Here is a 4,601-nt window from a genome sequence, read left to right as displayed (position 1 = left end):
GGGGGGGGACTTTATAACAATGAAAGAACTTTTTCCCCCCAAAGAAAACAGTGCTTGGGGTGGGGGAGCAGGGAGGTAAATAAGCAACAATGAATGAATGGAAATCGAAGTTCTTTATAAAAGCACAATAACATCTCAATTTAAAAAAATAAAAATACATGTTTCACTGTGTAAATTTGTTGTTAAGGACCTCTCCAAAGTGCTAAAGAGCAAAGATGTAAGTTTAAAGCTTCCTGGGCATCTAAAATTTGGACAATGACTAAAGAAGGTAAAAAAAGAATAGATGCATTTGTATTGTGGTATTGGTGAAGAGTACTGAATACACCACAGACTGTCAAAAGAATAAATATGTCTATTTTATGGAATACTATGCAGCACTAAGGAGCAATGATTTCAAGTATTATTACATAACCTGGGAGGTATTGAAGAGCATTAAGCTGAGCGAAATAACTCAGTCTCCTAAGGACAAACACTGTATAAGATCATTACTATAGAAAGAGAAAGATAGCTAGTAAAAAAAAGAGTAAGGTGCACCTGAAAATTAAAAATAAAAAGGAATAAATATGTCTATCTTAGAGGAAGTTCAACCAAGGTACTTCTTACAGGCAAAGATGGTGAAACTTCATCTCACACACTTTGGGAACATTTCAGGAGGAGACAGTCTCTGGAAAAAGACATCATATTTTCCCAGCATCGTGTACTTGGAAAAAGAAATCATACTGTTTAGCTAGTGAAACAGCGAAACAGCAGAAGATCCTCAAAGGAAAGGACTGACACAGTAACTACAACACTGGGCTTAAAGAAGACAGAGAATATGCTGATGACATAGGATACAGCCACATTCAGATCTGCTGTTCACAGGGTCACTATGAGTCTTAATCAACTTGATGACACCTAACAACAACACAACTATCAAGGAAGTGAAATTAGTAATAATAACACTAAAACTCTAATAGAAGATATCTATGGATTAAGATTGCTTCGCTGGAGAATTATAGCAAACATTCAGAGAATCAGCACCAGTTCAACACAGTGCTTTCCAGAAAATAAAGAAGTGTATCTCAACCAGGTTCAGCCAGGGACAAGAACCAGTATGAGACATATATTATTGTAAAGAATTGGCTTATGAAGTCATAGCTTGAGAAAATTTTCAGAAAGGGCAGGTTGGAACTTTTCTACATTAATTGAAGCCCACAGACAAAATTTCTTCTTTCCAGAAAACTTAATTCTACTCTTCTCAACTCATTGTTGTCAAGTCAAAATCAAGTCATAGCTGATTCTCCATTGGGTTGCCAAGGTTGTCAACTGAAGGCAAGACAGTTGTCCACCTTTCTCCCAAGAAGTCACTGGTGGATTCGAATCACCAGAGAGGCATAGACTTTGAGTGAGCAGCTCAACTTCTGTGGACCACACCACAAAAGCTTTCTTCATTCTACTCTTAAAGCCTATCAATTTATTATCCCTTCTATTAGCACAGGTTATCTAGGATAATCGCTTATACTTAAAGTCAATTTATTATGAACAGTAATCACATCTACAAAAATACTTCCATATGTTTAGTGTTTGATTATATAACTGGAGACTATAGCCTAGCAACACTGGTATGTAAAAGTGTCTATCATAGAGACAGAACTACCACCAGCTGTCCAGGAGGAGAAAGATGGGTGGGATCCTCCCATAAAGATTGGTGGCTTGGGGAATGTAATGGAGGGGCAGTGTGAGTTAGAACTCTGCTTTGCGGCAGTGTACTTGGTTTGGGTGCTTTTAGATGGTAGATAGCTAAAAGATGATAATAAAATTTAACCTATTCCTGGGACCCAGCCAGGTACTTTCCCTGTTCACATTGATCACAATAAAGGACTACATCTTCCAGAAAAAAAAATCCTGTCTCATGAGCCAAGAAGTTTGGAAAAAGGATCATATGTGGATTTCAGGCTCAACCCTAGCACTGTGTGACCAAGGCAGGAAATTCTGCCCCTCCAAAGTTTGGTTTTGTCAGCTATGAAATAGAATTTCCAATCCTCTCTCCACTTGCTATCACCCTGGCTGGCACAGGGTATGCATTCCACAATGGTGATGACACTGCTCTCATGCTTCCTTTGCGTGTTATGTGGGCGTAAGAGTGAAATCTCATTGGGAAATCTCAACAGAACTGTGTAACAGGTGAAGAGATTCAATCAGTAATCAACAATCTCTCAACAACAACAAAGCCTTAGATCAGATAGCTTCACTATGGAATTCCTCCAAACATTTATGGAAGCAACACCAATCTTCCTTAAACTATTGCAAAGAAAGAAAGAGGGAGGGAGGGAAAGAGAGAAAGAGGAAAGGAGGGAGGGAGGGAGGGAGGGAGGGAGAGAAGAAAGGAAGGAGGGGGGAAGGAGAGAGAGAGAGAGAGAGAGAAAGAGAAAAGGAGGGAGCAACTTCCACCTCATTCTATGCTGTTATGTACCATTTAGCTGAACCTCTAGCAGGTTTTCAGAGGATGTAAATAGCACAAGAGGAGATTGCTCATCTTTCAACTGGTGGATTTGAACCATAAATCTTTGGATGGGTGGTGCAACTCCTTACCATTAAGCTACCTGATCTTTACCCTGATGCCAAAGATGCTGTAAGCAAAGAAATCTGCATAACAATACTCACTGCCATTAACTCCATTACAATTCTAGCAGGCCTTCCATTGGGTTCCCAAGGCTGTACACTTGTAAATGTCTAAGGAAGGAGACTGTCCATCCTTCTCCCATGCAGTGACTAGTGGATTTAAATCTCTGGCCTTTAAGTTAGCTGCTTAATATGTTGTGCACTATGCCACTGGATCTCCTACATGTAACAATATTCCTCATATGTCCATATTCTTAACAAAATACAAGCAGACCATATCCAATAGTATTAAAGGCTTATACACCATGGTTAAGGGTGATCAAAATTAGAAAAGCAATCAAGGTGATATATTAGTAAAGAAAAAGAAGCATAAAATCATCTTAATCAACAAACAAAAGGCATCTGAGATAATGAAAAAGCTCTTCATGACAAAGACAATCAAAAGCTAGGAGTTGAGTAGAAATTCATCAATATGATATTAAGGGAAGATTTACTAAAAACTCACTGCTAGCAGCATGTTCAATAAAGACTGAGAGCTGCCCTCTCAAGATCGAAGACAAGCACGTGTGATTTCACATTGTTATTCAATATTACACTGGAAGTCATAGCCTGAAAAATAAGGCAGAAATAATTGTAAAAGTGGACCACAAGTTACTATCAAGTCAGTTCTGCTTGTGCCAATATAGTGTGTGTTTAGATTGTACTCCAAAGGGTTTTCAATAGCTGTTTTCTTTTTTAAGTTTGAGATAAAAGTCTGGAGGGATTAAAAAATTTTTTGTTTGTATTTTTCCCTTTTATTATTAATATATTTATCCTTCATATACATTATGTTTTATGCCTGTACATTGTGTTCCATTGAGTCCTTTATTTACATTATATTTCATATAGTTTATTTATATGTAGGGTTTTATTCTTTCCCTTGCAAACATTCTACCAGCAACTAATTTTGTGAAGTATGCAAGCCAGCTACTTCCTGCTAATGCCCTAATATCCCACTTTTAGATAGCCAATTGCTGATTTACCTATTCCTATCAAACCAACGTCAAACCAGTATGGATGGTGAAGAGATTGAGATAGTTAACAGTTTCAGTATAGTTGGCTCCACAGTCAACCTTGTCGTCAGCATAACGCAGGTTGTTGGAGATTCCCAATTAAAACAAGCTTGGAAGCAGGAGTGGCATCAGCTTCTGAAATGGCTTGCCTCTGGAAACTTTATAAATGTGGAGAAATGATGAAAGTTATACTAGTGTTCATGTCTTTCATTCATAGGGTTGCTATGAGTCATCTCTGACTTGACAGCACTTAACAACAACAACAATGGGTTAAGATGGTATCTCATTGTGGTAGCTCATTTGTTTTGATCTGCATATCTCTGATTGCCTCTGATTTTGAGCATCCCTTCATGTCTGTAAGGCATCTGAATGTTTTCCTCTGTGAACTCCTGAAGCTTGCAGCTGATGCCCATTTAAACCAAGCCACAGATGGCTGGCAATGAATTGAGCAGAACCCAACCAGATGAAGAAAAGATGATCCATGCTGTGAACTAGAGTTGATTACTGTAATCTGATGGCTTGCTCTGGGCTGGACTTTGCTGTGGATGATGCAGTTGCTCAAAGTTTTCAAACTGAATAGAGGATCCTTCAGCAAAAGAGACATGCTTATTTCCTCAGAGTACTGGTTTGATGTTGTTGTTGTTGTTATGTGCCATCGAGTCACTTGAGACTCATAGCGACCCTATGTACAAGAGCCCTAAATGCTGCTCTATTCTGTGCCAACATTGCCGTCTCCGACACACTCATTCCCACCACTCCACTCACAGAATCGATCCATCTCATTGAGGGTCTTCCTCTCCTGCACCGTACCTCCACTCTCCCAAACATGATGTCCCTCTGCAAGGACCAGTCCCTCCTTGTGACATGCCCAAATTATGTCAGATGAAGCTTCAGAGTCTTTGACTCCAAGGAGCATTGTGGCTTCACCCTCTCCCGGAAAAACCTGCT

This window comes from Elephantulus edwardii, unplaced genomic scaffold (assembly GCF_000299155.1).
Source record: "Elephantulus edwardii isolate Elephantulus edwardi_28Jun2011 unplaced genomic scaffold, EleEdw1.0 scaffold00306, whole genome shotgun sequence".
In the NCBI taxonomy this organism is placed as follows: Eukaryota; Metazoa; Chordata; class Mammalia; order Macroscelidea; family Macroscelididae; genus Elephantulus; species Elephantulus edwardii.
Note: the sequence above shows the minus strand (reverse complement) of the source record.